The sequence below is a fragment of the Dermacentor andersoni genome, chromosome 6, assembly GCF_023375885.2.
Source record: "Dermacentor andersoni chromosome 6, qqDerAnde1_hic_scaffold, whole genome shotgun sequence".
In the NCBI taxonomy this organism is placed as follows: Eukaryota; Metazoa; Arthropoda; class Arachnida; order Ixodida; family Ixodidae; genus Dermacentor; species Dermacentor andersoni.
The window spans coordinates 30,658,082-30,684,722 of NC_092819.1; the positions used below are offsets into that span (position 1 = coordinate 30,658,082).

General features: G+C 46.9%; 1 protein-coding gene across 4 annotated transcripts in view; it reads right to left on the reverse strand.

Moving 5' to 3' along the window:
• LOC126521470 (uncharacterized) overlaps positions 1-26,641 on the reverse strand; it is a 289,078-nt gene that overhangs the window by 26,123 nt on the left and 236,314 nt on the right. The window lies entirely within an intron of this gene.

Sequence of the window (26,641 nt, forward strand, 5' to 3'; positions counted from 1 at the left end):
CAGATGATGGTGTAACATCTAAACGTGTGATGCAATGACATAGCTAAGATGTAGTGTATTACGGGCTAAGTGTGGACAGCCCGGGCCGTCCGAATCGCTCTTCGGCGGGCCCGGGCCGGGCACGGGCTTAAAGCCACAAGCCCGGGCGGGACTCGGGCCCGCTCATTAAAGGGCGTAAGTGGTGCCTCGTGCACACGCGAACATTATGCATTGCATGATCCAAGCCATTCTGTGCCAAGCTTAAGTGACACGTCGAAAGAGCTGGCTCTTAGTATATCTAGCAAAGAAACTAGAAACAAGAGAACTTTCATTAAAAAAAGAAAGAAGATTCGAAGATTGTTTCCGCGTAAGGAAAAATAAGCTATGCAGAATACCAGTCTTCAAAGCATTTCCTTGTTACCGCTTTTGCGAATGCACTATTACAAATGTCGATACTACTACATTATTTTAGCGCTAACGCAAGGGGTGCCTCTTTCAACTTATGCGTTTATTTCATATTTGTGCTCGTGAATTGGCGTATATATATATATATATATATATATATATATATATATATATATATATATATATATATATATATATATATATATATATATATATACACACTGAGGAACTGATGTTCCCATCGGAGAAACAAAGATTTCGGTATTTTGTTGCTTCTACACTGCAGCTGATTAAACCCCGAGAAGGTTAGGCTGACACATACGGTGCAATCAGCAAGTTAAAAAAAAGTTTGTTTTCCTTTCCCCCCCCCCTTTTTTTTTTTTTTACTGAAAGGCCGGGTCTGGTCATGCATACGCGGACCCTGGCTAAGCTTAGTAAAGAACGCCCGGACCCGGGACGGGCCCGGGTTTGGATCCACGGGCCCGCGCCAGGTCCGGGCTGGGCTCCGTCCTGCAAACTGGGGCCCGGGCGTCATAAAGCCGGCCCGGGCCGGGCCCATGCAGTGCTCTATTCACACCTTCTGGTTCCAGTTATCTGGTAACTCATTATTTATTTATTGGTTATTGGTAACTTATTGGTAACTCAAATATTGGTATTATTGGTAACTCAAATATTGCAACACTTTGTACTCATGGAGACTATAGGAATGGCTTGAGCATTCACGTGGCGAGCACTTCATTTGCTTAGAACGACATCAAACGCCATCTGTTATGCGCTTGAACCGATGAGTGCTATAATATTGAAATGTATGTTGCCAAGGAAGTGCGTAATGATAATGCAGATAGCGTTGGACAAGCATGATCACTAATCTTATCACAGCGCAGAGACGATAGCACGAGGCCTAATGCTTCTGTCGAAAAGGGCAGACAAGCTATCATTGGTCCGTTACAATTACTGAAAACAGACTTTTCAAGATACGCACGCCGTACACATAAATGTGCACACTACTGGCCAGCGAACTACGCCAGGAGCAATCTGCACTAACATAGTTCACTAACAGGCGCAAGTCCGCTCTGTTTCCCGGTAATGCGTGCAGTGTGGTATGTGTGCAGGAGAAAAAAACGCAGAATGAAATATTGCAAGCTATGACCATACGATCCTGCTCATCGAGATCGGAGAAGCGGTGTAGTTTTGTAATCTCTTTCTTTTATTATTTTGTAGAGAGAAGAGGGAGAGATGGGGGGGAAGAGGCTTTCGAGGGGAGAAAGAAGGGAGGGAGGGTCAGAGGCTGCTTGATACAGTGTGTCCAGCCGCACGTGGCAAGCTCTAAAGCCGAGATCGCGCGAGCAGCATATTTTCTTACCGACTGGGTGACGTCATCACACGAAGTTGGGGTTTATCACTTGGTCAGCTATCATCCATTACGTATGACTGTACTAATTTGAACAAACGCGACCTATAAGGCGATGTTATATATAAAATATAAACCTCAACGATTTCTATCACCTTGAGCCGTGTTTTATGAGGTAGCTACGTGTTGCAAGCAGATGGCGACTTGAAACCATAACTTGTCTGATAAGCTCTACTGCAGTCGGGTTCAAATTTGTGCCACATACGATGGCCGTATTGCGCTTCTTCTTTCTCCCTCGCTTTCTTTCATCTCAATCTTCAATCGACGTGACTGGCTACGTGCTCCGAGTGGGAAATGGATTAAAGGCGAGACGAAATTGAGATCAATTCTCGTTCTTGACGAGGAATTTTCGACAGGGGAGCCAGGTGGAGATTGAGGGTGGGATCATGGACGAGGAAGCGGCCGCATATAAGTTGATGAAACCGGGCGCTCTCGCAGATGATACGAAGTTGTCGCACTATCAGTCGTCCCTTTTCGGTGCGCAATACGCATTAAACATGTTCAGTAATAAATTTTTGTTCGACCTCAGATTGATGTTTGCGTCCAGCTTTTGTTTTCTGGCCACCTCCGTTGAAAAGAAGGCAGGGTCCTGCCCCGTCTCCATGGTGACGGGTCGCAGCCTATTATTTCCCTTGTTCTTTTTTTTGTTTGTTATGTACGTGCACTGAGGCCACTCAGAATGCGGCGATATGCACCTGCCTGGGCAATGACATCGCAGACCTCAAGACATGTTATGAAATCATAGTAGTGGGTGATTTTAATTCCCATGTCGAGGAGATGGACAGTGGAGCAGACACCAATGGCGGGCGAATGTTGGGTTTGGCTGAACAACACCGGTTGATTGTGGCCAATCAGACGGAAAAGTGTCAAGGGGCAGTCACATGTTCTGTGCGAGATAAGCAGTCATGCATAGACTACTATTTGATGTCACAGGGGCTATACAGTGAGCTCACAGCCATGACCACTGATGAGGACGGTAGTGGGAATCTGGGAAGTGACCACAACCATTTTCTATGCATGTTTGGCAGAGGTACCAAGCTAGGGGTGCCACAGCAGGTGACCACTGTACGATGCCTGAGCGAGAAGATGTTGGAGGAGTTGGCTGCTCAGCTGGAATTACAGACCACTGCAATGGACATTCATGAATCTTTCATCACAACACTGACGGCGGTTCTGAAAACGCAGGCGACCAGGACGTCACCGGTTGAAGGCATGGTGGTGTCCTGAGGTCGCCACAGCAATTCGTGACAGACGAGTTGCCAGCCGTGTACCTCTCCGCACATGAAGTGGGGACTTGGATGCTACAGCGCAGGCATGGACTAGGTATACCGCATGCAAGCAAGGGGCAGCAGCGCTCGTGCAGTCCAAGATCCGACATCTCAGTAAGCAATAAGAATGGCAAAGAATGGCAAATGAATTACTGATTACTGAATTACTATAACTCTTGTATAACGTCGTAATTGAACCACGTGTAGGTATTAAACTTTACACGAACGTCAGTCATAGCGTGCTCCCCATATTTCCACCAGATATGAAGTTGGCGTTCTACCGGTACTAACATATGCATAGACTCGGAGTTCGACAAAGAAGCAAGATAATTTAAGAACCACGCAGCGAGCGATGCAAAGGAAAATGTCAAGGGTATCTAACGTTAAGAGACAGGAAGACAGCGGCGTGGATTAGAGAGCAAACGGGGGTTATCGATATTCTATTATTGACGTTAAGAGAGAGAGATATGTAGCTGGACAGGTCATATAATGTGAGGATCGATAACCAGTGATCTATTAAAGTAAAAGAACGGGTGCCAAGAGGAAGCGCAATCGAGCACGGTAGAGAATTGGGTGGTATGATGAAATTAGGAAGTAAGTTGGCGGTACATATATAATCAGCTAGCGCAAGAAAGGGGTAATTTGAGATGACTGGGAGAGACCTTCGTCGTACAGTGGACATACAAATAGGCTGATGACGATGATGAAGTTGGTGCCACTTTCAGTTCTCCTAAAGCAAGGGCTGGATGCCCTTGTTTATCCTATCGCCTCTATCATCCTGTGACCCCTTTGCCTTGTTGCGACTGCTGGTTCGTGATTTATTACGTTTAAGGTACCAAAGCAGCGCCGGCACTACGAGAGACGCCATAGCAGAGAGATCAGCATAAATGTTGATGTTTTGGGGTTTTTTTTTTTTTTTTAACGTACGCCTAAATCAAAGTATTTGGAAAGATTGGATGCGCTTTGTAGACGATCGCAAAGAAGAAGACAGGACAGGCGCCGGTCCTGTCTTCTTCCTTGTGATCGTCTACAAAGCTCATCCAATCTTTCCAAATACAATGAACCAACCTGCTCAACAACGCATCCTGCTAAATCAAAGTACACGAGCGTTTTGCACTCCACCTTGTCGGAAGGAGGGCACCTCGGCAAGTAATCGAAGTTGCGACCTCTTGTTCTGCAGCAGAATGTCATGGCCACCGACCCCACACAGCAGGTCTGGGAACCATTGCAATGTGTCATACAATGCTACATACGAAGCACCGCTAAAGCTGGTTTTTCACACACTCTCAGGTAGTCAGTCGGCGGCGAGCAGGGACACATAGAAGCGCGCTCTCTGAAGAACATCTACCATTCGTTAATAACTAACTTGTGTCGATAAAGCGCTAAGCGGCTGTACTCTCGTGAAGTATACTTCTGCGAAGCTTGTTTCACCGTACAGAGGCGATATCTCAGCGCGGCGCACGCACAATACTGTCGATGGCGAGTTCTCCCACGGGCAAAGTCGGCCCCGTCAAGGTTGTTTATCAGGAAGGCGGCGATGCTCAGTATCACACGAGCTATCGCCAGCAGACCTAACATTATCACGCGACTTACACAGGACACTGTGCGGCGCGGAGGCTAGATATGAAATGAAATCGTTTGTCTAAAAGGAATAGAACACGACCTACACGCGTGTATGAATGCCGCGGAGGTAGACGAAGGAAACTTGCAGACGAAGGAACGGCACTATACGTCATGGAATATAAACTGAACGAATTTGCTTTCTGAGAATCAAATTCCGCGTCATGCGGTGCCTTGTACTTTCTGCACTCAGAGATCTGTTTTCTCTTTTTTTTTTATTTCTTAATGACCAGGGCAACAACTTGTGCAACACGACCGTTGTACACGACCGGTGTCGGTGTTTGATTCAGGTGTTGACAGAAAGTCGGTAGCAGACCACGCCACAAAGCTTCAGTGGCGACAGGAAAGAGATCTGAAAATGGTCAGAGAAAATACGCATGATTATGAAGTGGTTCACCACGGTTTTTCAAAGCGTCACACGCAACAAATCTCGAGACGCCTTTTATCTACTATTTTCGACTCGCATAGCCAAGACGCCCACTTTGTGCATACATTGTTGCACGAGTTGAGGGTTTCTTGAAGCGACGGATGAGGTGAACAGGATTACTGCGCATGCTAAAGTTAAACTCACCGGCAGCTTAGGCTCATTCACTACGCACTGCAGAATAATTTACGCCATTATAGTGAATAAGAATGTAAATGTATCTATAACTCACACATTTACACATTTTTGGCTGTAAGGGTGTGAGTTATAGACAAATTTACACCCTTGTCTCTATCATCCTGTGATTAAGGGTGTAAATTATTTCAAAGTGCAGGCCTCAACGTGAGCAGAACCACAGTGCTGGTACGTTTATCGAAACCTCATTTGAAGATGACCAGGAAACTTAAGCGTAATGATTATTGCTCTGTGTGTGCGCGTTTTTTCTTTCCCACTGTATTAGCCCCTTCACCTTGGTCCACTCATGAACGCCCACCAACTCGCCTTGTTCTCTGTTCTTCGAAGCCCGGAAGACGTTAGTCTAAAATTGCTGGCGCCTGCTCTTCAAGGTGAGCCAATCGCGCTTCGACATAGCCTGCGTTCCTGTGGCAGAGTCCACGCTTCGGCGCTCGCGTCTATGCAGCCGCAAATTGAGCTGGCATCGGGTTGTCCACGGAGCGACGTTTACTTCCGATATTTAGGAATAGACAGCCGCCCATCTGTTCCTTACTACAGAACAGGAAACCCCATTTTGACATGAGTTATGAGTCATTCACACACTTCGCAGAGGCCGAACGCTTCCGAGTAGAGCTGCGGAGAAGCCGCGTGCGCAATCCTTCGCCAACGCTTGCAGAACGGTGCTTCAAATATTTGGGTCTGTAATGGGCTCCTGCAGTGCGTGACGAGAGACGCTGAATATCTCATGAATCTTTCATCGACCGTACTTCGGCGAGGTTCGTAACGGCTTGCACTTAACTATATCACGCGATCGTTGCTTCCAGAATCACTCTGCTAAGTCGCTCCGTAAAGACCCCAGCGGAAACTTTCATTGGTAAGTCAAGGGGAGAGAGGGGGGGGGGGGGGGGGCAAATAAACCATTTTTTAAGCCTGAGTCTCCAGTATTTTTTATTTTTTTTCGGACAACGAAAGTGCGTGGCTGCAGTAAAGTGTAGTCATTGGTCGCTGAAGTGCTATCACTGTAGTTCTGCGATGACACAACCCCGCGCTATCAGAAGACGTACGCTTTCCCCGTATTTATTGCAGAAATCGATACTGCGGCTGGAACTTATTTATTTTGCCTTCGAAAGGCAGTGCGAGGCAACCAAGCCGACACGAATTCCCCCTGTTGCTGGGGGATCGACTCACCCGCGTACTTTCCCACGCGAAAGAAACCTGACTTTGGGGATCAGGATTATCACTGCCCATCCGCTTTTCTTCTCTTCTTTCTTTTTTCTTCTTTTTCTTTTTTTATATACCTAAGGATTGACTGGCAAGAACGACACCGAACAGCATCAAGACAAAGCTCTAGCTTGGACCAAACTCCCCTTATCCTATTAAAATACATGCAAAACGCAACATCATTCTCATTAGAGAATCGCTGGACTGATTCGAATGAAATTTGGTGAACTTAATAAACAAAGCTTAATTCTACCGACTGCAGCAAGCATAACATTGATTTGAAGCTTCGTCTTTCTTTTTTAATGGCCCAATATTGAATAAAAAATTTACAAGTTCATAACTCTGCATCCAAAATAGATATCACAATTCTGCTAACTGCATCCGCTGGAGCATGTAAAGAAAAACGTGCCAGGGTTTTGCGTGCCAAAACCCCAATATGATTATGAGGCACGCCGTAGTGGGTGGGCTCCGGAGTAAGTTTCAGCACCTGGGATTCTTTAACATGCACCCAATGCACGGTACACGGGCGTTTTTTTTTTTTTTTTTTTTTTTTTTTTCATTTGGTCCTCATCGAAATGGGGGCTGCCGCACGTGGCCGGGATTTGATCCCGCGCCGTTGAACTTGGGATCGCGACGCCATATACACTACGCCACACCGCGGTCAAATGTGATGTGCAAGGTTACGGAATACGTGAAACTGATAACATGCTTAACGAGGGTGTTGCAAAATACTTACTCAGAAATTAATGGTGACGCACAACAATGCAGAGTAGTGTATAATATAATAAGCATGTCCGATTTATATGTCTCAGTAGGTCCACTTTACACTTTTAATTGCTGAGTTACAGAGTTCTAACTATGATTTAGTTCTTCTTTATTTTTGCACTCCTGAACAATTTTAAGAAAGAGTACGTTGATAGTATAAAAAAATCCACTCCATACAGTCAGTAAATTTTAACTTGCACCTTTAAATGCAACAAACGTCGAGTAGATGGGTGTAGTGGATACCGAAAAGAAGCAATGTATCTGTTCGCATGTATTAAGATCGGAGCTCCCGAGAAAAAGAAACCGTGCTGGCACATTGTTGATCAGCCGTCCCCAGTTGGCTCAGTCGACTCGCTCACTGATATACTTTATAAATATCCTCTACAGAAACTTCTATTTACCTGGCTTCGCTGTTCTTACAACAGGAACCACTCATCGTGATGAAATATTTGAATGTGTACTTCCTTTAACCCACTAATATAAAAAGTCCCTCAGTGTGGGTAACGAGACTCTCGCTAAATATATTTGACTTCCGCCCTTGCGAGCATGAGCAGGAAGCGACGGCCCGGTAACGACATAATTGACCCTGTATAAGTGCTTACCATTTAAAGAGTCACGGCCGCGGTGGAGACCGGTAAGGTGGTCACGACGAACGCTATTATGATGAGCTCCAGACGGTTGAGGAACAAACCACGCACGTGGCCAGGCACACGTAGACGATTGTTAAATGCGCACGCGAAGGCGCAACCAAACATATGCACAATCTCTCTTTCTCTCTCTCGGCTCCTAAACATTAAGTGCACAGCTGCAAACACGTGTAGCGCTAAGTTTTGCAGGCAGACGACCACCGACTTGTTCGATTTCGCTGAACGCCGCTTCCGCCGGTTGTGCACGGGACGTGTCCGACGGTTTTCGTGCCCCCGTACAACCCACACGAGTGTAACTTGACGGTGTCGACTATTTTTCACGCATCTCGGAAGTCTTCCTTGTTGTTGCCTAGGTTCTACGACGATATAACAAAACAAAAAAAGGGTTATCGCCGAATGTGTCACAAGTCCAAAGATAACCTCTATGCACTTGCTGTCCCCGTAGGTCACGATTCCACCAGCCCTTCCGCTAGTAGGTATTGTTATTCAAAGGTGATTTGCTGGTGGTGGAAGCACTGCTACAATATGTCCGAGTTGGATACTGTTTTCATGAGGCTCTTGCATAGAGGGGATGCGATCGTTGGCGCGCACACTTCTCGAAAAGGCAAAAAAAAAAAAATAAGAATACGTTGAATTTCGTTTCCAGCTTCTGTGCATGAGGACTTCACTATACATTGCCTAAAATAAGGATCTTCCCTGTGTGTTCTTGTTGTTGTCGTTCTTATTACATGGGCGTCTGGGTTTTCGGGTCCGTAGGATCATACGCGTCTACTAAAGATAGCCACACTCACCAGATTATCTTCAGTATCTTGGCATTTTCAATATGTTGTCCTGAATGCTCACCAACCTAGTTGGGTTTATATCGCTCGGAGCTACGACCGTGTTGTCGCCAACGTCATCTCCTGTGCAGCTGGTTTCATACATTACAGCTATAACTTTTTCCTCCACATCCGCGAGCTCACCGCTGTAGAACTATGCTTCAAGTTACGAACTTCAGTGTGAAAAAAAAAAAAAAAAAGCGGTTGGCAGATGATATGCCACAGTCCACTTTAGAAGCTACTACGCACGAACAAAGATGCGGACGTAGACTTTCAGCCGGGGAAGTTATGCTCTCGTTTCTTGCGCTTTTCTTTATGTGTGTTCAAGTCTTTCTCTTCTACTACATTTCCCGATGGGAAAATAAAAACAGTGCTCTCGTTGTCTGCTCTCTCGTCCTTGTTTATCGAGTTGTTTGCACTAGGCAATGCAGTTTGAATCAACTAGGCCTATTAAACAAACATAAGCCTAAACCTTGCTGAACTCCAAATGAGCTGATTTCCAATAAGGCATCCAGCAGACTGTTCAAATATATTTTTCTGCTCTTCCGCACATAGTTAAAGAGCGGCAATTTTTAATTCATCACTGTCCAAAATGACTTATAACCATTCATTGCGCTCACAGTTGGCGCAGTGATTCGGTGGGCTAGTAAGAAGAAGGTTTCCCTCCGATTGTGCTCAGAAAACGGTCCAGACAGTAAAGAAATGGCAAGAAATGTCATATTCTGCTCTGTACTAATTGTCAACTTGTGCAGGAAGCAGTGAGATGCTCGTGTCAATAATTTTCAAGTGTCACTTTAGGAATGAAAAAGCGATTTTCTGCCGGGTACCAACAAGCAACTTTGCCCCCATTAACTCTCTGCAATCCTCGTACATGCGCATACGGTATAGGGTTAATCGTACATACAGGTTAGGCGTATTAATCCAATCGTCAACGCGGCGGCGATAGCGGTAACTGACAAAGCGAACACAATTTGCACCGGCGTCCACGGAACACGGAGAAAGCGTTTCCTTCCCAACATGCTTCACGAAAGAACGAATAGACTGTAGCGCCGCGGCTTAGCATTGGCGCAACAAGAAAAGAAACACGTTATGTACCCCAGCTTGTACTCCGAGATCAGTTAATCGCGAATCTTTGAGGTCTCTCCGTGTCGTGCATGCACTGCTGAATGCGTGTAAAGGAAGCGAGTGCGTGAAGCACAGTAAGTGAAGAACAGGTTGTCCGCGGTAAAGTCACACGCCTGTTGCGTCAGCGCGTATCTAGGTCATGACCGATGACGAGACGAGATTGCCAGCGAGTCCAAGTTGGCGCGCACGAAGCCCGCGAGTGAGACGGCTGCACTCGTAATTCACTGCGCGCACTGCATGCACGTCGCGCCATGCCAAGTACCGGACGCGAGGTCGTCGGGGTCGGCGGGAAAAAGCTTCGTGGCGACGGCAGCAGCCGCATGTCAGAACCAATCAGCCAACGTCGGACGACAGGCTGACCGCGGCCATCGCGCAGACAGTTGCAGTGTCACACTAACGAGTCAACTTAACGTAGGTGTGAGCACGTATGTGAACGGCGGACGAGACTTCACTTGGTTCGTGGCCGTTATTTCGCAGCAACTGCATGGTTTGATAGGACTCTTGCGTCACCATTTCACCACGCGTGGTATATTCTCTGAATATTAAAGCCGGATTACTGAGGATTCTTAAAGACTAAACGAATAAACGCACGCACGGAACAATAAACTCCCGATGAAATAACTGTACAGCTCAGACGAACGAGGACAGACGAAAAATGTGACACGTGTGTCCGCCAACCGTCGCTGTGTCTGCTAGATAGTGAACATAACCTGCTCCAAAACTCTGATGAATCTGAACCCCGATGAATTTCAAGCGTCTGCGCAAGTTCGCGCACATGTGAGCTAAACTAACGGCGGTTCGGAGCTTTTATTTTTCAGTGTTTCATAATAAATTTCAGCTTGAAGTCAGCGCTCGTCTTGTCTGTTCTTTTCGTCTGTCCTCGTTCTTCGGCGCTGTACAGTTATTTCATCATGCCTTACAAACTCGTCCAAGCTTCCGTGCTTTTAAAGTAAAGCCACCCAGGGTGGCTCGTATGCTTGACAGTATGTTGGGCACCAGTGCGACGCTCCTCTTTCTTATTATGGCACTTTGTCCGTATCTGCGTTCGCTGGTTCACTCCACCACCGAGAAACTGCCAAGATAGAAGATAATCCCATTTCGTCGACTATACGCTCTGCCGTCTAATACATATCACTACACTGCCTGGGCCACAAGATTGGGAGAGGTCCACCTGCGAAGCGTGTTCCCTGAGATACTCTTGAAGGATAATGCGCAGTTTCTTCCGGGACTGTAATCTTCTCAAAAAAAAAAAATGCGATGCTGCTGTACGCTGAAGGAAGAGGGAAGAGGAAACTCGAGCAGCTAGACAAAAAGCGTAATCTCTCCTTTCTTATCTCTTCTTCTTACATCATATCTCATCTTCCTCTGTACCACTGCGCATGCACCATTCTCCGGACCATGCCATCGAGCTCTGGCGAGCACTGCTGTTGTTCCTCCAGGACCCGGCGCACCACCGGTCGGCGATCGGCTCCGCGACAGCCACAAGAGTCACGCGGCCCCCACTTAGCTGCCTCCAGTACGTTCGTTAATAAAACGAAGGCAGCCTCCCCCTTACCCTTTTGCAGCAATACCCCCTCCCTTTCCCCCGCAGCGCCCTCGGCGCATTCTAATGTGGAATAAACGTGGTTTTATTCCTTCATTCTCTTCAATGAAGTTCTTTGACGCCAACTTGGGTCGCCGAGCTTGTGCCCTTGGTTATGCGCCACTCTCCAGTGACAAAACAATCATTTAAAACATTTCCCGTGGTCGGCGGAATCGAACTCGCCACATATCTATTGAGATTAATCTTGCCGGAACATATAGTCACACAGGCGCCACGCGCAATTTTCGCGGCAACGCTAGATGGCGCAGCGTGTTACGCGGGAAGGAACGAAAGATGAACACGGCTGCAAACACGCTTCTCATAGGACGCGTTTCCGTGTTGCCAGTATGGAATGTCGCTACACTGCTGCAGTGCTAATATCAATAATGCCGACACTCATCGCAAGATGGATTCTCAACCATTTGTTGTGTATGCGTGCGTGTGTGTCTGTATGCTGGAGTTTCCAGCATACTGTAGACCCATTCTGGCTTGTTTTCAATGCCTTTATATTATTATTATTATTATTATTATTATTATTATTAATTGCAGCTATATTGTTCACGTTAGCATACACCAGCAGGTACTACAAGGCTAACACGACTAACACCTCCAGCAACATCACCCCCCCCCCCCCTGTGCTATAACCGGAGGTTGCCGAAATCAGCCGCTATAGCGCCGCGAAGACAAAGCATCCGCCATTGCGAGCCCTTTCTTTCGTTCTCCCAACAACGCCTCCCTCGCCAAGCGCCGGATACTAGCTGAAAGCTTTGTTTTCCGCGACGCAGACATTCCACGGCAAGCGCGAGTGACCACGTGTGATGGAGAATCCACTACGCTTCCGAGGCCGTCGCTTCGAAAGCGCGCTCCGATGCGGGTATACCACACCACGCTGGCTGGGGAAGCGCTGCCTTGCGCCGTCATGCCGGTGTGACTCAACAGAGGTCACGGTCGCTGCTTGTGTGCATGATTATCGGAGCCAGAAATGAGCTATGATGACCTGTCCGTAGGCGTTTCTGATACGTGCGACGCGCCGAGCCCTCGACAACGCTGTGCACACGAGGAAGCAGAAGTCAGTCGTTCTCGTGAGTCTTTAGTTTTATTTGTTTTTGACGTAGCACGGTGAGCGGCGTGGCCTTTTGCTCAATGTGCGATACTGACGACCAGACAACTTCTTGGAAAGAGCAGCACGTTGAGTCATTGTTGCAATTCGGCAAGTATCTGCCTCATTCCAATTCACTGCTTTGAACACGTGCAGCACACGCGCGCGTCATGTGCGCGAAATAAAGTAACGCAAGAAGCGCTGACTTAAACGTAACTTTACTTTTGCTTGTCGCTAACTTTCAACAAAGAAAAATATCACCAGAATTGAGGGATTACCTCTTAGATTCTGCACTAATTTGCTGCGGCAGTGGCTGCTCGCCGAGCAACCCCGAACGCCGGCAACGAACGCTATACTTGAAAGCATGCTTCCATTCGAGTAATCAGTTTCGCATAGAAAACTAAACGTCTTAGAAAGGGTAACTTTGATGCCGCGGTTTTCGAGATAGAATAGAGTAAGAATTGCCTCCAGTACGCTGGTACCTCAATAACCTCCTGAGTGAGCGCTGATTACGCATTTAATGGAGGAAAGCGGAAGTTGCGAAGTACGCGCGCAGGGTTTCCTGTCTCACTCACCGACAACGTTCGTTTCATTTCACCAAGCAGGCAACTGAATCGGCAAATGATAACGACGATACCTGTATTACCACAGTCCACGATACTAGTGGATTGTTCATTTCAGCTGCCACTGATGGGCATGCAGCTGTACGAGCGAGAAAGAAACTAGCTGTGGGCGCCTTACTCGTTCTCGTTGGCACCCCGGCCCAGTCAATCAGCACATCAACAGCAGCCGAGATGGACATAAACATTCACTAGGTAGGCACTTAGAGAATACACGCCTCCCACCACACACCATGAGATCACACATCCGAAGTTCACTAAGCTGTTGACCTAATCGTGGGCGAAGCCCCTAACAACCGGAAACACAGTTGTAGGCTTGCTAGCTCACTGGGCGTCCTCGCCACTGGAGGCCTCCTTTTCAGGAAATTGTCGCACCTTTCCAGCGATCGATTCATCAAAATTGGTGTCCGATACATTTACGCCACCGTCAAAAGCGTCACCTATAGTTCTAAGCGCAGCCCAAGAATGGGTTGAAAACATCCCAAGATTTAAAAAGAAAATAAAAACAAGAAATAAATAACGATTATTCTACACTCGTCGGGAGTATCGACAGTGTCAGTGCAATAAAATTATTTTTAATAAACGGCGACGCGTTTTACGACGGCGACTGCTCATGCGGCCTTCTTCCCTTTTTCGGCTTGTTTTGAGGCGCTGCCGCTCCACAATTCACTTCGTTCGTTGCAACCGAACACAGCAGGCTTGTCGGCCCTTATAAATGGACGGCTCTCTAATAGACTCCCTGCGAAACTTTTAGGGTGTTGAGAAACAGTTCGTAGGAGCCGAAGTTTCGCTTTAAAGGCGATCGTTATAAGTAGGCGGATGATATTGGAATAGACCAATATAAAAGTGACTGAATTTCTTTCATGCAAGCATGATTCACAAACGGACAACGAATTTAAAGGTATTAAAATTATTTCGAATACCATTGGCTACTTTGTAAGGGATCCAACTAACAATTAAGGAAGCTAAAATGTTATTCACCTTGTGGCACAAAAGTATTCGCAAATGGTCATGTAAACGTTGCTGTAGCTAAAGATCAACGCAGACGCCCCGAAGGAGATGATGTTCTGAGAAGTTACAGAAATGTCTAATTGTCGGAATAAAATTTCGAAACAACCCTTCTGCGGTTTATAAATCGACGAAATATTAAGAAGTAATCGCCAGTGGTTTCAGGTTCCATAAATGTAGCACAGAACAGAAGGCGCTAGACCAGACCTGCGTAGATGAAAATTTAATGCTGCAATCTTTCTTGCTTATCAGCAGAAAGCAGCAGCAGCAGCAGCCAATGAGTCATGCAAAGCAGTGGGCCTGCTGAAAAAAAGAAAGAACAGAAACAATGTACAATAATTTTAAAGGAGGCTTTGATATCTCATCTTATTGCTATAATATTCCTTGTGTATCTGTTACCCCTTAGTTCACTGTCGCCTTTATTAATTGCAACAAAAAAAAAGTTGTGAATATAATTAACGTAAGCTGTCACTGGCAGGTTTTATTTACCCTGCTACCAGAACCGCGTGTCAATTTCAATACCAGAAGAAGAAGAAGCAGAAGAAGATACCACGCGCCCGGCTTCCTTGTCTCGTTACGAAGCAATAGCAATCGGCTCCTTCAGTGAAAGTGCGAAGCGACAGTCCGCAATTCCGTCATGGTAAGTAATCCTGGCGCTCTCGTATATTATCTCAACAGCAATTGTCACTGCTTTACGAGTTGTGGACGGCTCTCAGGTGAATGGTTGACACTTGGGTCAATGTACCACAACGTACCGCAGGAAATAAAACGAAGTGAGTGCAAGGATGCACTGTACGTACTACGCTCTTCTCTAAAGGTTTTCCAAGCCAACTTCCCTGAGTCACGCTTTCGTTTTGTGTATTTGTTCAGAGACCCATTGCCGTTAAACCGTTATTGACAGAACCAACGCCTAGGCCAGCAGACAATAACCATCGGTTTGCCATTTGCTAGGGGCTCTGGAGGTGCGCATTTTCTGTTGTATCAATTTTTTTGATCAAGAGAAGCGACACAAATTGGCTTTTTGTCTGTGCCACCTACATCATGTATAGCTGTGAAATAAATTTGATTTGAGTTGATTGGAGTTGACGGGACGTTTGAGATATACTTTGCTATATGCTCGCTTGTACAGCCTGGTAATGTGACTTCTACGTAAAGTACATTCAAGCCTTCCTACAGAACCTCCATATGTTTCACTACAAAAGAAGACCATCCACGGGGGGTAGATGGTCTTCTTTTTCACCATTCAGGAACCATGGGTACACAAAATGTGGAGGGGAAGGTGGTTCCCCAGCCCATTTTGTGTACCCATGGTTCCTAAATGGTGCAATCGCCATATTGTCCTTGCGTTAGCTGCAACAAGCCTTGCAGAGTCAGGAGCAATTGTCTAGTGACCACAGAACGAATAAATTAAATTCCTTCCAGCACAGCTGTATAATGTGAAATTTTCTCAATGCATTATACTCTTTGAAAGGCTAAATTAAGGCTGTACCACTTGGTTTCGTAATGTAGACCTAAGCTGCGAAGAAAACGAGAAATTCACGACATTGGTCTTCAGGTTCTGCCTCACAGCTGTACCTAAAGTACTTCGTGAATTAGATAATTCGTTACCATGCGACCAACAGTATAGAGCCGAAAATAGCGTACATCAGCAATTATTTGGTGGCCGCACGACTAATTTTCCTTGTTTCTTTCGAATATGTCTCACCTTACTCTGCTTCCTACCTGTATTTCAGCTTCACTCATTCGTAAGTAGACAATGCTTGCAAAGTTGAGCCAGACGCAATGTGAAATATTCTCTGATTTTGACATATCCAATACCGTTTTCCTATTTCCAGTCACCAAACTTGAGCATCGGAAGAAAGGTAAGCGCTCAGGGACGGTCGCTGTGCGCAACCTGGAGCTTCATTTAATAACCCGCCTTGTGCTTTTCTTTTTCTTTTTCTGTGTTGTATTGAGTTTTTTTTTTTCTTTCAGTAAATGATAGGGAGCCTTGCACACACTGGTCTCAGCAGAGAGAATAGTAAACATCAAGCTAAATCTATCTAAAATTTCGCTGGGCGCTGAGAAACACCGAGATCTTTTCGTTCGTCTCATCGCGTGCATTATCGGTCTGCCACTGCTACGACGCTGCTTCCGGCGTTTCTCATTGCACCAGCATTGTAACACGCCTGGTATCTGCTAGGACACCTTTCCTACTGCGCAGCAGCATTTGCCTCGCGTGCTGCGTCGCGTCATGTTGCCTCCGCATATTGTTAAAACCCGGTGTGAGGAGATCGAGCGCAACCCTAAACCTTGCTATCACTTTCAGTGCTTCGCCTTAGCGAAGAAACTGCCAAAATGTCCATAAATGCGACGCATTTCTTTGCCTAGTCGGCGCCAAGGTCAAACGCGAGGCCGTTCAAGGTCACAGAGTTTGTCGCTTATGCGCGCGCACCACCCATGAGCCCACTCGCTGGCTGCTATTGGTTCGGCCGCTCCTTGCTCCAGTCGCCGGCACGGGTGTGCGTGCCACGAATAGAAGTGACGCGGTTGCACTAGCTGCGCTATGTTAGGCGTAGGCCTCTACTTGCAGATACAACAATGGACCCTCAAACGTATCAAGCGGAAGAGGGCAAACGCTCTGCATAGACTACAACGGTATGCGATGCGTACCTAAGCGGCAGGACAGCAGGCGAAGCGATGGGCCAACGAGATACGCGGGGCCGTACAGCGCGAGCACGAAGAGAAGCGACGCGCGGCCGAAGAACGGCGGCACGCCAAGCGAATGGCCGCTGAACAGGCCATCGAGACCGAGCGGCGCCGATGTTAGGACCGCCACTTGCAGGACGCAGACGTGTACTTTCAAAAGCGCTTTCTTGAAGATGAATTTGATGCGGCGTGTAGCGTCAAGTCGATCGCATCTCGTTCCGATCGTATACGTCGTCAGGGTGTCGCGGCCAGCGTATGTGGCGGTCCTCGAGTGAGCGCTTCCCCGGAAGGACGCGAGTTAGTTAGAAATTTGCGCCACGTGCAGGGGAGACGTGCATCGCATTGACTTAGAATATCATCCAAAACGGGTTGTGCCGTAATTTTTTTCTTATATTCTTTCCACAGTTTAAATGATGCCAAGGAGCCACCGAATCGTACAAACGGCAATGTTGGGTGCGTCAGGTTCTTGGTTCCTATGGCGACTAAAAAGCTTTGAAGAAAAATTCGCCACCTTTGTTGTAGCTGATTTCATCTATAAAAGTTCAGAGTATATGTAATATCGCTGACTGAGCTCGTCTCCTAACGAACTGCAAAGAAGAGGCGTCGCTGCCTGCTTTCAATAACGTTTTTTTTAATTTTTTTTGGGGGGGGGGGCGACTTCAAATAAAGCATGACAAAATGGCCATGTTTCAGTGCATCTCTTTGGTAAGCAAGCAAGGAGGAGACAGTGGCACAGTGCGCAGAACACAATAGCGCGTCGTCACCCTGGCGCCTACCATGTACCTGAATGAAATTATTCCGAGATCGCACCACTGACTTTCGGAATTTCCTTGCTCAGAACTTCCTCGGCAGTGTGATGCGGCTTTTGAGGCATTGCTGACGGTCGGTGGAAAAGAAAATTCTCATTTGTCCTCAGAGTTTTTGAGCGTATAGCAAATAAAATATGAGTCCATAAATGAATATGAGAAAGTCTACAGGCTATAAGGGTGTCTACAGAGGTATATTAAGATGATGTTGCTGTCAGTGATCAAGTCAAAGACCAAAACTGCATCTGAGAACACCTCAGCACTTCTTATGAGTTGTAAATGCAAAAGCATTGATGTCCAATTGAACACAGCTGAGCGGTCCTTCGAGTTCTGTGCTGTGAGTAATGTACCATAGCGGTACGTGCTTCCCGAGTCAGCAAGCAGCAGCATCCCGCCGTACCAAAGCCGCATGCTACCGACGTCCTGCGCGAAGAGATACCGAGGAAGCAGCAGCGGCCACCAAGGCCGGTAGGCGGGCGCAGCAGCTAAGTCCAGCGGGAGTGACATAGAGAGATACGGACCGCGCCGGCTTCCGAGAACGAGAGCGAAGTAGACGCAGCGCCGCGGCGACGCCGTCTCCCCTCACGCAACACCTGGCGCTTTATCGCTACAGGTGCCCTTCCAGCCGCTCCGCTTCATCGAGGCGCGCTTGTTACGTGGCGTCGCAGCCAATGGGAATTTAGGAGCTGTTTCACTGTTACAGAATACAGACACCGGCTTCTTCGCTGAATTGACCATTTGACGCTTTCGTATGGAGACGTGTGAGAGACCATACTGGTTTCTTTGTTGAATTCTTGATCTTGGTACCTCGTCTACCTTGGTTCGTTGGTCAGTGTTACCAAGGAACCAGCTCGGTCTCGGAAACATGTCCAATGTTTTACGTCTTTCACTTCGCTGCTGACCGCAACTTCACCTTCGCTATGTTCTCTGACCAGACCACGTTTATCGAAACCTTGGCTATATATCCACAGACATATTGCTGACCGCTTTGCTTTTCTATTTTCTGAGTGACAATTAGAGCAAGCAATAGGTGCGTTGTAGATAAAAGTTGATTGAAATCTGAAAGTAATGGCTCCACAAACCATCGATAAACAGTCTGTATAGGCTTCACACAGCCCGTGCACAGTATAATGTGGCTCTTCGGGCGCGTTGGTAAGCGCTCGTGTGTCTCCTGTCTTCTTACCCCGTCCTCGTCTGGTTACGCGCTTAAATGTTTTCGTCGAGACAGCTGAACCGTGACAGCCGAACCGTACGCAGCCCGTGCCACCTGTGCGTTGGATCAGTGTAGAAGTTCTGTGTAATAGAGTAATACATTTTTGTCAGGCAGTGCACCACCCTGTGTCGGTTGCTGTCGCACACAGTTGCTCGTAAACGCATGACAAGACACGGCACACTGTCAGGGCTGAGAATTCGACAAACAGGACCCGTACTCAAAGGCACCAGTGCACCGACGCGACACGAAGCTTGTTCCTTCTTACCCCTGTGTCCTGTTGGCAAGTGTTCCTGGCGCCGTGCGTGAATGCGCAAAGGCTCCCTATCGCGAGTAGCACTCATCCATAATTTGAGCGTCGTCCAAGGAGGTTACAAAGAACTTGCGGAGCGGAGGTGACGCCCGCCCCCAAACTGAAGCCAAAGACACAATCTTCCCACGGCCGTAAGGGCCGTAGAGTCTTGAAGACACGTCGCATTTATATTCAGAAGCTCTTCCGAAATATATATTCAGATGATCGACAGCGCTTGTCCTGCGTCGCCCCAGTCGTCACCATTCCTTGCGCGCTCGCACAGTGCAAGAACCAATGGACGGACATTACGGTTGACAAACCTATCGATGCGCTCGGCATCCACGAGCGCGTCGAAATCGAGCGCTCGCAACACATTCGATTGGTTCATTCAGAGCGCCGCGCTGTAGCTCAGAGCGCTCGGAGGTGCTCCCACCTTCAACGTGGGAGCGACCGAGATCCGACAGAAACTCGATCACGTGGCTGCTCCGACAGATTGGGACTACCTGTAGAACGTTCGGTTGGCGCAGCCTTTCCCTCTGGCTCGCATCTCGAGAAGGTTCCACATCGCTGGAAACCTGGTTGGAGAGCGGAGCGGTACGGAACCAGTCGAACGTACCATTAATGAAGTTCAATATGGCAGCGCTTATGACTCGAAACTAAAATAATCTAGTGCGTATATACCTTGGCCATCATAACAGTACTTAATCGACCACGCGACAGTGCATTGCCTTCTTGAGCAGCCTTAACAGTTCGGCTACTCTGAATAGCTCCTGATTTTCCATGTCATTACGAAATACGATTCAGACCAGCTTTTCTATATAAACCCTAGACAATACTTTTGGAGTGTCTTCGAATAAACGCTTGCTAGGCAGAATGTATATGTACGGTCGGTGTCTCAATATTTCATAGAAACAAGTGGTGTCCGAAAATTGTTACACACAAAACACATTCATCGCTATTATTCATGTAGCGTCGCCAGAAATCACACAACTTTATTGATAATTTGGCATGAGGGTTCACGTAAGCGCTCGCACTTACCAACGCCATTCTGAGCTTGTAGCCGTGTACCCTTATGCTACGTTCGAGTAGAGTGCCTTCTTAAATAGCAATAAACTATCAGTAATACAACAGCTACGTGAAGATTCGCTAGACACTAAACGAGATTTGTAAGCCCCTTCAAAACGGAATGCGCAACGCTGTTTTTGTAGGGAAAGTGAATGTGGGTCCATATGCTCCAAGGTTTACGACTGTTATCCTTTGGTTACAGGAGCCGCTGTGCACATTAGTCATGTGTAGGTAGAACTATGCAATTTGGAACTAGAAAGCAACAGTATGTTACAGTATAAGGGCTGATTCATTTTAGGTCCTTCGGAATTTTTAAACATCACCTGTGGCTGATAGCATAATGTTTGTCCTTGAGCTGGGTTATTCGAAGAGGCGGACATTACTATCACGAGAAATGAAAACGCATATTCAACTAACAAAACTGCAGTAATTAACTTCCTAATCACTTTGTGGCACATATTGCACATATTGCAGCCGGTGAGTTAGCAATAGCAGTGAAATACAGACACGCTTGCAGTTTGCGCGAGATTAATTTCTGTGCAAGGAATTTATGTACAATAATCTGTCTGCGGGATTCTACTGCTCTAGTAAACTTGAATCGGTAGTTGATCAATCGAATGATGCAAGCAAGTCGAAAATATAACCCTCCGCATCCCTGGAAGGGTATCAACTGTACGTTCATGCAAAAAATTCAAAAAAGGAACGATGCGAAAAGCAAGACGCAAGGTGGGGAAAGGCAGGAAAGTGGACCAAGGGTCCGAGTTGTAAGAAAAGAGCACAAGAAAATGAGTGTCCTCTTATTGGCCCTTTGTCCTCCTTTTCTCAGTTCACGTCCTGATGACAGCACTCTTAACGAGAGGCACGCGGTAAGCCGGCGAAGCGATTCGAACGCGTTAGTGTTCCAACACTCTTCGGTTAAAACAATAGCCCATGAAACTTGACACAGGGAGAAGAATCACGCCGCGCTGACTGACGACCATTTGTTTACTGCGCAACGATGTATAATGCGCGCCAAGAGAGAAAAAAGTAGAAGAAGAAACGAAGGCGAGGAGGTTGAGGATTGAGATCACCTAGATAAATGGGGTATGGATTTCGGCCTCCAATATGTGTCACCACTTCTCTAAGCCGTTGCGATCCTCGCCATGCGATTCCAGTGCTCTCGGTCTCCCGTTAGATGTATCCAGAGTGTAGACCGCAATGAGCGCGCAATTCACAGAGAGCGCACGACGCATCCGCAATTTGACGCAGTGGCTGGGAAACCGCACAGGGGGTCAACGAATTGACATGTTCCTTCGGAGATGATTAATGAATGTATAGCTGTTTGGACCAAGCATTGAACGACCTTTGTTCCCGCCGTTGAACAGGCCGACACGGATGTGGGCAGCCTGACCGGAGATAGAACGGGCTTCTCGTTCCTCGTCGGCAACATGCTCTTCTTCCTCACCAGCAGCTCCATCGTGTCCGGCCTCGGACTCGGATTCCTCACCAGGAACACCGAAGGCACGATTGTATTGAACTTTCAGCCTCACGTCGCGTTGTTTGGCTCGCTTAATTGCGTGCTGTGAAACACAAGCACGCTTGAAGTGGTCGCATCCAGAGGCGTGACACTGGTTGTACCGTGACAGAACAGGCAAATATTGCGTGATTTAAAATCAGCCATAGTTTTAGAAAACACAGCTGAAAGTGTAGACAGGGGCGGGTAGAGGGTTGCCATCGTCGCGCACCAAGCTCCTGCAACCAACCGCTGACCTCGACATCATTCTGTAGACCAATTCACTGCAAAACTCGCGGCACCGAAAATGACACTGAGAATTTAATTTGCAGTGAACGCATTTAAATTATTTGCGTTGAAGGAACGTGTACAAACATAAGGGGCGTTTGTAATGGGCGTTCCGTTCATCTCGTAATCGTGTTTTAGTATGTCTCCTTTTCCTTCCTATTTTTTTTTCGCATGGACTTAAAATAGCTTGCACAGCGGTGTGGAGGGTGCTGTTGCAGTTCCCGCACACTAAAAAAAAAAATAGTGCTGGTAGCTCTATTTAAGCGAGTGTAAGAGCTTCTGCTATGCGCAACTTCCCTTCGGGGAGTTCTCACGCAACCAGATGGATTGACTCTGACCGGTTAAAGGTGGAGTAAACTGACTCCATTGTGAAGCAATGGGGTTAGTCATGGGAGAATAAGCATCCACTCCCACATAGGAGTTGCCAATACCGCCTTTGTTCTCCGATAGTAGAGGACACGCAGTTGTTGTCTCCACCAGCAAACTGGCCGTTTGTCGCGTACACAATCGTGCACTATATATACATATAAAAAGAATGACGGAGAGAGAAAGAGAGAGTATATTACTATATCCTTTTTTTCCGATCACTCCCTATGGCCGTATGATATCGCAGTAAAACCGAAATTGATACAAACAAGACAAGGGGATTGCAGGCCGTTGGAAGCGAAAGGCGAAAGGGCATAACAGGACTAGAGAGACAAACAAAGTGAGCTGCATGCTCAGGCTTCCTTTTCCTTCACTCGACGCGTTAGCTCAGTGACTAAGGTATTGCACAGCAGAGCACAAGGCCGCGGGTTCGATCCTGGTCGCGGCGGCCGCATTTCGATGGGGGCAGAATGCAAACACGCTCGTACATCGTGCATTGGAGGCACGCTGAAAAACCCCAGGGGGTCAGAACTAGTCCGGCTTACTCCACCACTGCGTGCCTCACAATCAGATCATAGACTCGCCCCGCAAAACCCCTGAACTTAATTTGTTTTATCCTCCTTTTCCATGCACTCTTGATCAAATCATCATGTCTTTTGCTTTTGGACATGCGCGATATAAGTTGCAGGAGTTTCTTCAAGGGGGCCCACAACACAAACCGCTGGCTTATCGCCATTAATGGAATTTCAGGCACGTGGACGCGCCGGCACGTCTCGTACATGGCGTTTCCGGGCGAGATCTTCCTGCGGCTGGCCAGCGTGGTGGTGATCCCGCTGCTGACGAGCATGCTGGTGGCCAGCATTGCCACGGCGGGGCTGGCCGCCGCGCGCCGTGTGGGCCTCCTGGCGTTCGCCTTCTACCTCGTCAGCAAGGCGATGGCCATGGCCGTCGCCTACGCTCTCGCCGTCTCCCTGGACCCGGGCAATCCTACGCGCCGCATCGACGTGAGCGACGTGCGACACACCCGCGGCAGGACGCACTACGTAAACATAGTCCTGGATGTCTGCAGGTTGGTAGACTGTCGCCTGCTGCCGTAGACAAGGACCTGTGCAAGAGCTCTCGCTCACGTATTCACTGCAAGAAAGAAGGAATGGTTCATGAAAGGAAAGAATTGTCATCAACCCAACTGTAGCAAGAAGCTACTACAGAGGAAATCCATACCGATTTAAGCATTTTTCTGCGAAGCTTTCTTTTTGAAAAATCCGTGTGGGCTTCTTTTGTACCTTCGTGCTGAAGTCAGGAGCAGGATGCTGAACCGAAAAGTTTTCGGGTTTAGTTTGGGCTCAGCTTCAGCCTACTGAATATCTTCCGGTTCAGTTCCCGTTTAGCTCCGGAGCAAAAACATAACGTTCTGTACGAACAGGTATGAACAGCTTTATACAGGATCATAACGGTTCGCAATTAAGGAGAACCATAAGAGCTTCAGGAAACGACGTTTTCCACTCTCACGCGCGAATTTTATTTGAGCGGAAAGTAGTTTATTGCTACTCTTGCGTGACGAAGACCGATGTAACTTTGGTGTCATGGATATTACGCGCCGAATTGAATACACTGTGACTGCAGACGCGCATGCGTACTGTGATTTCTTTTCCTACACTCACATTGCCCAATGCGTTGAAAATACAATTAATTCCGTTGTTGGGCCTGTAAACTGTCGTATATCTGCGTGAACCTCACCTGTTGACGTTGTGGGACCAGTGAAGGAATAATATAATAAGATTAGGTAACGACACAGGCCTGTGTGACAGGTGTTTCTCTTACAAGGATGTTTTCTTCTGCACTTTCCTTTTTTTTTTTCATAACTGTTTGAATTAACGCGCCTTTCACATTGCAAGCTTCGCAAAATTTTGTAGTTTGCTGTATAGTTGAAGGATATCAAATATTTTAAGCTCATATGCACTCCAAACAGCCCTGGTGGCACAAAAATGTACATGAGTGTCAAAACTAAGTTGAAGTGAAGAGATTTGAGTCCTGCCTGCATCGTGGGCATCGTTTGTCGGTTACGGGAGGCTTTGATCCTTTGTGCAACATTTCCCGTCTGACGTGCCCTCGCAGATGGTCCACAGCAGAGGGTTAAAGCTTGCTCCAAAGTCCATAAAATTGCCGCTCAAACACTTAAGCGAACTTAAGTAACGTAGGCGTTTTGGAACAGTATGATATATGCTAACGTGGGGTAAATTATCTGCCGACATATTTCACGTTCGTCTAATGTCCATGCAGGTTGGGAATAAGTAGTGAATCAACCAGCAAAATGTAGAGGAACTTTGTTTCACTGATATCGTTTACTTTCACGTTGTGAGGTTACAAATCCAGCATGATTCCAATGAAGACGCGTTATCTGAACTTCCCAACACGAAAAGACACTTGATCCACACTGTACCGGCACAATCACTCAATAAACATCCATCCTTCAGAGCACGCTTAAGTATATTATTTGCATAATGCTTCACCACTAACCGTAATGCGCATATAAGTTATCTGCGGCGAAGTTGTATGCGGTTTGATTGCATCCGTCATTGCGTTATTTATATTTACGTCAGTGACTTGTTATTTAGTATTTATCAGCTAGCATTGCATAATTTCTTTTTGCTCCTTTCTTTCGTGCTTTGCTTGTATCACCCCTTCATGCAATACTCATTCAGGGGCCTGTGAGGTAACTGAGTAATTAGATAGATAGTGGTCAAGTCTTATGCATTTATCGGTCTTCAGTTGTCACTCTGTATACGCGGCGTTAATCTTTTCGTTTGAGTAAAGGACCTGTCTCGCACACAAGCCTTAAGCGTACGTTCCAATCTCATTATGATGGCTAGTTAGTTCAGCCGCGAAATACGTACGCAAGGTGCACCGTTCACCAACAGTCTTGTTTCAAAAACGCCGACGGCTCCAGCACACAAATGTAATCTAGAGCCGTTAGTTATCAACAGATATGGCTCTAAAAAAACTGTTCATATGCTCTTTTTACCCATGTCACTGCTACAGTCTAACGACGTGGGCTTGTATCTGGGCCACTTGAAACACATACATAGCTGAGCATACAACAAACAATGAAAATACACGTACCGATCTACAATTGTCCGCTAGCAACAGCACTCTCTTTGGCCGTCCGAATGATTGTATTCTAGTGAAGAAGGGACAGACGCAAGCAGCACTGGGGCACTCTCATCGACATATAAGCGCGAGCGCACGGCGCGAAATGTTGGTGTCGAGGCTTTTTGTTGATGCTGCGCTGGTTTTTCGCCTGTCACATCCCATCAAGAAATCCCCTTATTAGTATGAATCAATGCTATATTTCTTTCTCGATTAAACGGCTACTGACATGATATTTACGAGTATTCACTTTTCCGTTCGTTAATTAATTTATTGAGCTGCAAGAAAAAAAATATTGGCAAGTCTGAGAGCGCCGTGAATAACGTAATATAACAGCTTTTCCACTGCCAGTTTCGGTATCGTTTCTCAGAAGAATACGGTGTCGTGGCGTCAAGAACCGTATGCGATCACGTGGGAGCAAGTCACTGAGACGTTTTTGATGCTCGTTCCGGCTCGCTCGGTCACCTCGCATGCTGCTGGTCGTTGTGAGGACCGATGTAAGACCATAGCGGACGACCGTGTGAGGCGGAGTGTGTGTCGTGATGCCATGATACAGTAGCCTACTGAAAGAGAAACCGAATCAGGTTGTAGAAAAGCTGTTATAATAAATTATTGACAATGGACCTGAGGTTTGTCACTGTTTTTCGTAGGGTTTATAGGTGCAATATTTTCATTTAACGTGAGAAATGAATAGTCGAAAATATCATGTCGAAGCATGTTTAAAGAAGATGGACCGATGACTGATGTATGTATCTCTGTTTCTTTGTTCAATACGATATACTTCAATAGCGATTATAGACGGGTGCATTTTCTTTTCGTTACTGGTTGTGTGCTTCTCCTTGTAAGCCTGATAATAAGCCTCTATCTCCAACAAAATGTTTACTGGCGAATCAGTGCCCATTGTACCACGGGACGTCTGAAAACGTTCAATTTCTGAGCAGCCTGTCGCAATAGCCAGTAAAACTGTATAGGACAATGTTAGTATATTCTAGTCGAACCCCGCAATGCAAAACGAGTCTACGTTGTGAGGTGTCGATGTTCAGTATTTTTCTCAGATTTCATGGTCCGTAACATTTTGTCGCCTAGTGTACGTATTTCTGCTTTTGCTTCCGATGTTTACC